This window comes from Meriones unguiculatus, chromosome 4 (genome assembly GCF_030254825.1).
Source record: "Meriones unguiculatus strain TT.TT164.6M chromosome 4, Bangor_MerUng_6.1, whole genome shotgun sequence".
Lineage (NCBI taxonomy): Eukaryota > Metazoa > Chordata > Mammalia > Rodentia > Muridae > Meriones > Meriones unguiculatus.
The window spans coordinates 39,283,346-39,294,885 of record NC_083352.1 but is presented as its reverse complement, the minus strand read 5'-3'; positions in this window follow the sequence as shown (position 1 = coordinate 39,294,885).

Below are 11,540 nucleotides of genomic sequence, written 5' to 3'. Positions count from 1 at the left end.
TGGAGTCTGTAAGGACTGGTCTGGCCTGCTCTGAAATTTAAATTTGGTCTTAAGTCATAAAAGGGCAATAAAAACCTTCCGCTAAATAAGGAAAAGGATCCCATCCGGGGGGCCTAATCCCTGCCCCGTTCTGCTCGGCTTCTCTCCTTCATTACGCTTGTATAATACAGTATGGTTGCTTTTGAGTGTTTCCTTCCTGTTTTTACACTTATTCTTGCTTCACCGACTTTATTATCGGCAGAATTTTGCCGCATTTTTTTTTACACAGCCATAAATACTATTCAATTCAACAAATGCATACAAATGGTTTCCATTAGAATTTTAATCTACTCTCCAAATGAAAGAAAAGCTTAATATAAATCTTTTTAAATTACCAGAACATAAATTCAGACAGGGACAGCTCTACCTAGACTACGCACATGGGGTCACATCCTGCTGTCCTCGCTCATAAATTAATTGAGGTCTCTCGCCGCCATAAACGAACGGTGCATTCCGGAAAGATCATATCTGTCAAGATTGCAGATTGCTTTCCCTCCGACTTTGTAAAAGTCACAGCTTACAATACCTTCATTATGCCGATGAGAATGGCTGTCTCCCCAACTGGAAAGAAATAGCTGTTTTGTTCTGTTGGACCAAGATTTACAGAATGCAATTTTCCTCCATGCAGGAGATATGACAAACCTACTGGAAAAAAAAAATGTCATTTCACAACTTCTTTCATTTCATCACCTTTTTTTTTCACTGTGAGATGTAGATTCTCTCCCCCGTGTGAACAGGCTGCGGTGACATTTAATGGCTAAGTGAGGTAGTCACCGGTGAGTGAAGGCGGCTTTCCGAGGGGCTAAGCTGCCGAGAGTTCACGTCCCCATCTTCTTCTGCTGCCTGTCTGCAAAGGTCCCTGTACCCGCTGCAGAGGGAAGGAAGGAACTGTTGAGTCCTTGGACTGACTTGAACATGAGAACCCACACGAGTCTTGACAATCTTCTGAGAACAGCTGAAGTGGCCTCCGTTTCCCATGTTTTGTGAATCCCACCATCCCAGCCTGCCTGCTCTGCCCTTGGCCAACCATGGCACTCTTTCCCAGGAGGACAACTGAAGGGCAGAGTTGGGGCTTAGATATTTTTTCCAGCTCATGTCATGACCTAATGCTGTCTAGCAGAGCTTCTGCATATTAAATTGCCTTTTAGCAACTGGGAAGGGGGGGGTGTGATGTGTGGAGGAAGGGCCCTTTATGCAAATGTGTGATGGCTGACATGACCCCACTGAGAAGAAAGGGCAAGATTAACTGAGAGACCAGGGGTCAGCAAACCCCAGGAAATGTCACTGTGTACAGCCACTTCGCTCTCCTTGAGTCAAGAGCCACTATTCTGGGCTCCTTGCCTACAGCTGTCCCATCCCGGATCTGTCACCGCTTGGTCTCTGGACTTCGCTTGGTGAGAAATCTGAAGAGATGTAAGGAGGGGTCAGGAATTCTGCTTTAGGTTCTGAGAGCTGTTGTGAGTCTTGCACAGCAGAGAGAAAGGAAGCAGGCAGCCAGGGCAAAGAGGGGGGGGCTCTCTCCCACCAGGGGGGCTCTCTCCCACCAGGTCCCAGGTGACAACCACCCTGCAAGAAACCTTCCCACCTGGGCAGCTGCCTACTGCGCTGGGCAGGAAGGGCAGGATAGTGTCCTGGAGGGGTGGTGTTCCCGTAGGCTGGTGAGACTTGTGCATGTCTTTCTACAAATGATGATCTCTAGCCATAGAAAGTGGTTTAATAGCCTCTTCGCTTGCGGAGTGGCACTGGCTGCTCGAGAGCTTATTTCTTGATTCTTAGCCCATTTGCTTCCCATTAGCAGTAATCCCAAGCCTGAAAACTCCAATCACCAAATGATAATAGAAAGTCGGCTCAGCCTCGGATTCTTGGGAACACAAGATCCAAAATGGGTTTGGGTTCTCTGCATAGCCATGAGCCTTCATGTTTATGCTCCAAGGGAGCAAGTCTGCATTGCAGGGTCCTAGGGAGCTGGTAGACACTGGCCGGATATATCCTGGGGAAGTCTGGGATACCGAGGGAGGTGGTAGGAGGAGCCATAGGGGGCTAGAGTACAGGAAGCTTGGGGTATATCCGTTGGATACTTGGTTGGGGAAAAGACATACCATGACCTGAATTGCATGCCCAACCCCCTGCCACCAATTCAGTAGAAACACCAACGTTATGGTATTTGGAGATAAAGCTTGTGGGAGGTTGCTGGGGTTAAATGAAGTCATAAGAGCACTAGCATTGTGATGAGATTAGTGACAATTACATTTAATCTGAAATCTCCCTCATAGGCCTGGGTGCTATAACACATGGTGCTATTTTGGAAGACTAGGGAATCTTTAGGAAATGGCATCTGGGCGGTGGAAATAGGTTCCTAGGGCTGGGCCTTTAAAGTGTGTGTTAGTCAGGGTTGTGCAGAGGAACATGGTTGACAGATTGGAGAGCCATTGAAATGAGGTTTTATCTGATTAGCCAACACAACAGACACTCCAACAAGGGTTATCGGCATGCTGCAGAGAATAGGGATGGACAGCCTCTTAGCTCATGAGGCTGGATGCTACAGCATCCCCAACCTGCCACTGAAGGCCTGGAGGACTCCTAGAAAAGCCACTGGTCCTCAGTCCACATGGAGTGGCTGGAGACGTTGGGTACCATCAGCGGAGAATGGCGGCAGTAGGGACAGCAACGGGGTAGGTAGGCTTATCATCAAGGAGCAAAGACAGGCAAGCAAAATAGTGCTGCTCCCTCCTCAGGCCTCCACCGCTGCAAGGTCCTATCCGATCCGTCTTCCTCCTTCAGTTAATCCTTCTGGGAAACTGGCTCACAGGCCCACTCAGAGGCGTGTCTTTTCGTTGACCCCACATCTAATTAAATGAACAATTAAGATTCACCTCACGGTTTGCCCCTCCCCCCGCTTCCTGTTATGCTCTCTGCTCCCTGACCCACTGAGATGTGTGTGATCAGCTCCTGTGCCGTCAGTTCCTCCACTTCCCTCACAGAGAGCTGTGCCGTCCCACCACAGCCTTTCCCACCTACGACTGGAAGCCCCTTGAAACCATGAGCCCAAATAGATCTCTCCTCTCTCACGCTGTGTTTGTCAGATACAGTATATAGTCACAGCAATGCAAAAGTGACTGGTGCACTGTCCTTGTGACCGACCAGAGGACTTGTCACGTCGCATGACCACACAGCAAGGAAGTGGCCAACTATGGGTTGGCCAGAGAGTCCTCAACAGGACCTGGCCATGCTGGCACCCTGGTCTCAGACGTTCCAGCCTTCAGAACTGTGAACAGAGATGTCTGTTGGTAAAGCCTGAAGTGCTGGTGTTCTGTTAGAACAGCTTCAGCTGACTGAGACAGGCAGACGAAGGGCAGTCTGGAGGTCAGAATCGGGTGGTGCAATGTGCTAAACCCAGGCTGTTGATCATTAGCCAACCTACAGGCCAAGGCAGCTGTTTGGTGTTTGATTTTCAGTTGTGGCGAGAAACAGAACAAATTCCACAGGGCCTTCCCACACGTTCACTTGAGCTGTGCTAACTAAATGCATATCGGTGTAGAACCAGCCCCTCTGTTTCCATCGGCTAGAACCAGAACTCAGCCTGTTAAAACAACCCTCATTTCCCGCCGCTCTTTCCAGCCCACATTCCTTTTGCCTCAATGAATTGCCTTCTTTAAGACCGAATAATATTCCATTGCAGGTATATGCCACAGTTTGCCTACCCCGCCATCCATGGCGGAACACCTGGGTGACTTCTGCTTCGCCGTTCTTGTGAAAGGTAACCGTGACAGATATTATAACATCCCGCACATCTAGTATCTGCCTCCTTACTCCTTAGGAGGTGTCTCTCGCCGACTCCCACCCCTCAGCACCAACCTCCTACACATGTGCTGACCCGATTTCTTAACCACATGTCCGTATGTTCAAGACAGGGTGCTAAGCCCCAGCGTTCTCCCATAGCAACTGGAGAATGCTGGCCACCCCAGGCACAGATTTACAGAGAGGATTCTGGGAGTCTAAATGCCAAGACTTGCACATCTAGAGCCTGCGATCCTCCCCTGCTCTAGCTGGCTGGTGTTCCTCTCGAAATGGAAACCTGCCAACCCACAGCCCAGGGACACTGACAACTCACTTGGCCGGTGAGCAACGTCACAGCTGTGTCCAAGAGAGGAGAGGCTGAAGGAGCGAGGGAACAGGCAGGAAGCCTGCTCCGGGACAATGGGGCTCTTAGGAGTTCTGACTGAGCAGCAGGCTAAATTGAAACATCATCTCGGTGCCGTGGAGTGATTGCATTGAAGTGCATTGGCAAAACATCAGACAGCAGGTAACATGGCTGCCTGCACAGGAAGGCTCCAGCTGACTTCCTAATTGGGCCAAAGCTCCTCCAGTGTTCCCGAGTCCACTGACATCAGTACCGGTGGCTAAAACACTAATCCTTCAATCAATTAAGCCGTGTTGCCAAGGCAGCAGCCCGTCCTTTCCTGAAGCCACGGGACTTGCGATCCGTAATAGCTTTGAGACCTACATTCAGGGCTGTGACCCTAGGTAGCTCACTGGAAACCTGGTGGCTTCTTCTTGCTGTCCATTTCGCTCCTCTTCACATAGACCCTGACAGTGGAGGCTTAACCAAGGGGTCTGACGACAGGCTGTGTTCATTCTACCTTAGTCCTTTCTGCATGCACACACCTTTCACCTTGAGTCTGGAAGGAAGGGGGACGCAGTTTTGAATCCTCTCCCTCCTGACCTCCCCTCCACCGTCTGAAATATAAGTAGTTTCTTCATCAATAAGTGACGGTCAATGGGGCAGTGAAGGGCTGGATTGCCTTCACTGTCAATTGGTTGGTTTGGGTTTCTTGAGAAAGGGCAGTTCAGGCTGGCGTGTAACTCAGTGTCTTCCCCACTCAGCGCTGGAGGTGCTGGGATCAAGCGTGACAGTTGTTTAACACAGCCTTGCATTTCTCCCATCTTGCTTGCCCCGAATGTGACAGGGGACTGCGTCAGCCACCACCCCCAGGGACAGAGTGGGAACAGGAGGGGAAGCCTAGTGGTTGTTAGGTGGAATCAGCGAACACTCTCAGGCACCCTTTGCGCGCCCCTCCCTCTCAGAAGGTGGCGCTGGCAGAAGGCCTGAACTTGCCTGTTCTTCCTCCGTTCCTGTCTCTTCTAATAATGAAAACAAAAAACAAAAAACAAAAAACCAAGGTCACAAAACATGCAAGCAACATGCTCACAGTATGGAGTTTCTTCTAAGTAATACTTTTCTGATTCATTTTATTAAGAAATTAAATCGCTGATCCATTTGAACTCTCATTAATAGATATTAAAATGTTGCTTATTATAAAGACGCTAATAAATCATCACGTTTCTGTTGTTGTTGTTTTTTCTTTCTTTTTAACTAACCACCAAATGGCTAACAAATTAAATTTAAATCATTAAGCCTGATCTTCCTAGAGAGGGCTCACAGGAGGCGGCACATTAGAGAACCTGTTTTTATTTTGTTTGGTTTTACACACAAAGAGCCCGTGCTGACTCCTGGCTGGTCCTCCCTGGCCCCTTTCCAGCCGGCGGTGAGCATCTGCGGAGCAGCTGACGGGGCAGGGACCGCAGTCTGGAGGATGGCCTGGATACCTGGGCCGCAGTCGATGCCCTCAGCCCCATTAGTCCTCGCTCTAACCAGCTGAGCTAATCAGCCCAGTCGCCGCCGCTCGAGTGTTAATCGCCCGGTTTCTTACAGCCCCTTCCAGGATTGCAGCTGCGAAGTAAGCTCCACCGCGACCGGGCTTAGAAAGCACAACTGTCGTCTCCTCTCAGGAGACGGGAAAGATGAGACTTCCGGTTTTAATTGGAACTCGGAGCAGAGCATCGCAGCAGTTTGCCTCCGACTGCCCAGCACTGTAACTTGACTGCTGGCTCTGCTTCTTGCGCACATTTGAATGCAGAGAAACTAACGAGAAGGGTGCAGGGTACAGGGTACTCTAATTTGTGAACCAGTAACAGAGTGTTTCATTTATTCCGCTGCAGCAAACCACGATGGCCTGGTATATATCAAATTGCTGTAATCTTCTTTCTTCTTCTTCTTCTTCTTCTTCTTCTTCTTCTTCTTCTTCTTCTTCTTCTTCTTCTTTCTTCTTTCTTCTTTCTTCTTTCTTCTTTCTTCTTCCTTCTTCCTTCTTCCTTCTTCCGCTTCTCCTTTTTCCTTCTTCTTCTGCTGCTTCTTCTTCTAATGCAACGATATTAGCCATACTTTATGCATTTACCATAATACAGGAGGTAGAACTCTAGGAGGTAGAACTCCAGGTGAGTATGGAATGTGTTAGTTGGGTTTTCATTACTTTCATGCAATTGCTATAACTGTAGAAACCAACCTAAAAAGAAGAAAGGTGGTTTGGGAAGATGGCTTCAAAGCTTTCCACGCAAGTATGAGGGAGGACCTGAGTTCAGGTCCCCCAGACCCTAAAGAGGCAGGACACAGTAGCCTCCCTCTGAAATCCCAATGCTGCCAGGACGAGTGGGAGGTGGAGATGGGAGAAGCCCTGGACGCCCTTGGGCCAGCTTACAATGCAGTTTACAATGTTGAATAATAAGAAATTCTGTTTCTAGGTAGAACTAACCTGAGGTTGTCTGCTAACATCAATGTGCAAGCCACGGTACACACACCTGCACACTCCTGTATACACACAAAGATGGGGGAGGGAGAGAGAGAGATTTTGTTTATTTCGTTTTTGAGATAGGGTTTCCTCAGTCCTTGAACTCACCCGATAGACCAGACTGAACTGGAACTCAGAAATCCTCCTGCCTCTGCCTCCCAAGTGTTGGCATTAAAGAATGTGGCGCTACTACCTGGAAGCTTTTTTTTTTTTTTTAAGAAAGAAAATAATTGGTTTTGCTCACTCCTTAGTTTTAGTCCATGGTTAGCTGGTACCAAGGCAAAGCAGAAATTCCTAGTGGGAGCACACTGACACTTTTTGGTGAGAGAGGAAGCAATTTACCTCATAGTCACCAGGAAGCAAAGAGAGGAAGAGAGGATGAAAGTCCTAACTTCCTTCCACGGGGCCCCACATTTACTTCCTAATAACATCCCGGGTGAAGAAATTTAAGATCCCAACTGCAGGTATGCCTAAACAGAAAGGGGTGAAGTCAACAATGAACGGGTATTTCCAATGTGCCTTCCAGGCTGTGAACACTGCCATCTGAGGGGGCCCACACTGCACAGCTTTGTGGGGACTCTCCCGGGCATCCACATTAGCAGAACTTTTTCACTGTGATGACACCGACACTGATGCAATAAAAACACGGGTGAAAGGAAATGCTGGTGAGTGCATCAACACACGTTATCAAAAGCAGTGGTATGGATTTCTTAACTATTAAAGTCAGGTAAGGAAAGAATTTCCCTAAGGTACTGAATCTCGCTTGTGTAGTCACTAGCTTTTGAACACTCCCTGGGATGAAATGGGAACCATGTATAAAGCATTTTTGCTGGATTCGAGAACAAAGGCTGTTTTCAAGAAAAACATTGCGGGGTTGTTTGAGTTACAAGCTAAACTGGCCGCTCTGTTCTGATACACTCACTGGTGATATTTACAAAAGTTATTTTTTAAATGTCAAATAATGTAATGTTTTAATACTTAATAATCCACGTAACTTGAACCAGTATTTTCTAAATCATCAACACACATTATTGCTTTGGCTCTCCCTGCCTCCCCCCCACACCCTGACCCCCAGGATTATGGCCATTGGTCTCCGAGGACAAAGGGAGCAGAGGTAGGGGCAGGGACTCGGAGGAGCATGACAGAAATGAATTTTCGAGATCATCTGTGGGGAGGTAGATCAACCTTATTCCAGAGGTGAGGTGAATATATAGAACACTGGGGAGGGAGAGAAGGAGGAAATCAAGGGTGGGAAAGGTCATTGGCTAAGGGTCTAAGGTACTGCGATGCCTCATTTACATTGGGAGGAACACCAGATGCTTGCTGAACACAGTCTACCAGGAGAAAGGGAATTGGGCCTGTAATTTCCCTAAGGGCTGTGTGGCATTCCTCACGTAGCCCCGAGAGGATTCAGTCTCCCCAGATCAGGCAGAGAAGAGGGAGTCCCAATAACAAAGGGAGACCACCATTTTACACCGAGCTCAAGGCTCCTCGGTCATGTCAGATTTTGATCTTAGGAGCAGGATTTCCAGACACATTATAATGCCATTCATAGGGAAACGATGGCTCAGTGGACAAAGCTACTTATTGCCAATGATGAGCTGAGTTCAATCCCCAGGATCCGCATTTCAGAAGAGAACTGATTCTGACAAGTCGTCCTCTGACTCTCACACGTGTACCATGGAGCGGGAGTAAAACATTTAAAATGCACATAATGGATTTCAGTGTAAGGCGATATGAAATGTTCCCTGAAGTACTTTCAACTTTCATGTTGTTACTGATTACTATGGAAAACACCTAGTAAGTGCCTCAGCATAGCATAGGAAGAAAGAGGAAACCAGCCACTTGTAGAAGCCCAGAGACAAGCTTGCTTTGTAACAGTCTACTATCTCAAGAAGTAATTCAGCCACAGGAGACCTAACCCACTCCCCTGCATCCCACTTGAAAGAATGGTAATGTCCAAGCCTTGTCATTTCCCACCACACCACACTTCATGGGAGTCTGCCGCATAAACAGGTCACTGTGAGGACCAAGCTTGTAGCACATAGACCTTTGGGATACAAACCATATCCATGAACTCCAGCCCAACAGCATGTCATGACAATTAGAAACCCGATCGGTTTCTGTTAAGCCAGCCTGTCGTGTGACTTTTCCTGGGAAGGTATAACCAACTATCACTTCAGGTAGGGCACCAATGGAAATCCAAAGATAGTTTGGTGAACCCATGAGTTCATTTGGGTTACTTATAGGCTTTTAGGAGAGGGCAGTAACTTGCAAGAGTATAGGTGACTCAAAGGCAGAGGCATCACTGACAAGCTTACCTCACCTCACAAGGGTGTATCCCTGGAGCATCCTGTAAAACTTGTAGGCAATTCCTAAGGCTGGAGAGACTCTCTCCCTAGCAGTTGTTACTGCTTATGTAGCATTGACAGGTGGGAGGTGGAGGTTTGTGAGTCTTGTAATTTCCTGCACTTCCTCCTCCTTGTAAGGTATATGAGCTTTTCTCCTCCCTCCGAGAGGGACTATTTCAATCGAGAGGACAGACATTTGTAAAAGCTACGAAAGTGGAAGGCAATGCAACTCTTTTTACTAAATATCTTTGGTTCTTCTGAAGTATTCAATAGTCCTTTTTTATAAAAATATACTATCTGTGTTAGCATGAAAAAGGATTGTTACTGCTATTTTAAGTGAATTAAAACACTTAAAATTTAAATTTTAATGCACTACATAACAATATTTCTAATCTATATAAACAAAAGTCCACTGGTATTTTCAATAATTTTTAAGAGCATAAAGGGGCCATGACACTAAAAGTTTAAAAACTGCTGATTCTAAGGCATTCACACGTAAAGGAATAGAAGAAAGCAGTTTTCTGAAGAATCAAAACCCCCTGTGGGAATGTCTTATATTAAAGAGGCTAAAGAGACATGACAATAAAGGCAACACCAAGCTCTAAATGAGACTGTACTTTGGAAATGCTACAAAGAACAGTCTTTGGTCAAATTTATAAAGTCAATAAAAATATTGTGATGATGTATGAAAATATCCTTGTTCTTAGGAAATATACAATAAATATCTGGGAACCAAAGGCTGTAATATAACTCAAACTCAAAAAATGTGTGTCTCTCTGTGTGTAAAGTTCTTATGATGATCTAAAAAAATAAGATTTTCCACAAAGGAGTTTGAAAGTTCATGTAAAAATACACACACACACATACACACAACTTCCTTCTCCACATAGTCTTCATGATAGAACTTTGAATGCTCAGTAGCCTCTCAGCTTCCCTTGCAGCTAAGAGCAGCCATGTAAACCAGTTGTGACCAATGAGCTGGAAGAGAATATTTCTTGAGGGGTCCTGGGGAAGTTTTGCTTTGCTGACCAAAAGGACAAGCAAGTAATTGAGAGACCCAGACTCTAAAAAAAAAAAAAAAAAAAAAAAAGCTTGACCTGAGGTAAATGCTAGTGAAGATAAAATAAGGGAGAAAAGCCTAGATCTTTGTTGACATCATTGGGCAGGTAACCCACTTCTAGGCAAACACATAAAGCCGCACTTCATATTATGTGAAGGAATGGTATCCTACTGTTCAAGCCACTGAGTGGGGTATCTTCTTTGTACAGCTTTACCCATTCCTGATGCCTGCTCATTCCTTTCAGGGAAAGGCAGACAAAATAAAGCAAGAATCAGGCCACACAGCACTGTGCAGAGGAAGTGACTCCAAAACAAAATGCCTACTTAAAACCTGGACCAAATGGCACTCTTAAATTCTTAAGCAATGCCAAGATGCAATCAGTTTCATTAACAAAAGTTAAAATAAAGAACCACATGACAGTAAGTATTCTGCAGTGATTTAAGACTAAAAGGTTACAGCAGCGTCCAATCCGATAGGTTTCAGCACAAACATTCTGGGTGCTCTGCCAAGAGCATCCATTATTGCCAAATCCCTAATTCAAAACCATACATAAGAACACTTTAACTCAAACACAAAAGTTAAAAATAAGACATTTAAATAGTAATCTTCCTTCTCCCTCAAAGATAAATGTGCCCATTAACCTCAGATACTAACAGGGAGATTTCTTTCTCTTATATTCTAAATGACAATTTTTTTTTCCCCGAAGCCGTTCGTTCACAAGAAAGCCCATATATATATATATATGAAAGAAAGAAAAGAAAAAAAGTCAGGAGGAGGTTAGCTCCTAAACAGCTGCTTCAATGAATTGAAGTGTGATTAGGTTCGTAATTTTTAAGTAGAAATATTAAAAACACAGATTAAACTGTGTAGCTCATGGTAAAAAGAGGTAGTTGGATACGGCGAATCTTCTTGTGACTTTATCATCTAGTTAGGGCAGCAAGAAGAGACAAATGGGAAATGAAATGTTTCAATAACATTTCCAGACAGTGGAAGAGATGTCATAAAACAGAGCGAAGCCCTTTGTCAGGAAGACTGTTGGTGGCTCTATCTACGGCAGGGTTTCAAAGAGAAAAATGGCAGCAAGAAGGAAGGTCTGAGGAATGTTTAGAGACGTTAGGACCCCACCTCAGTACTGAAAGATGAACAGAAATGGATGGATGGTCAAAGACCATATACCAAAAGTCTAAGAAAGGCTGATTTAAAAGCCAGGTATGGTTTGGGGAGATGGCTAGTACAGGAAGCACTTGCTGTGTGAGCATGAGGACCTGAATCTGCAACTTCTAAAAAAATCTAGGTATGGTGGAACATCCCTGTAACCCCTGACAGGGGCAGGGGAGTGGAGACAGGGGCGGGGGGAATCTAGGAGATTTGCTGATATAACCGCCAATATAACTGAAGTGCCTGAGCTCCAGGTTCAGCAAGAGCCTCCGACACAAAGCAAACAGTGGAGAGTGGTGAAGGAAT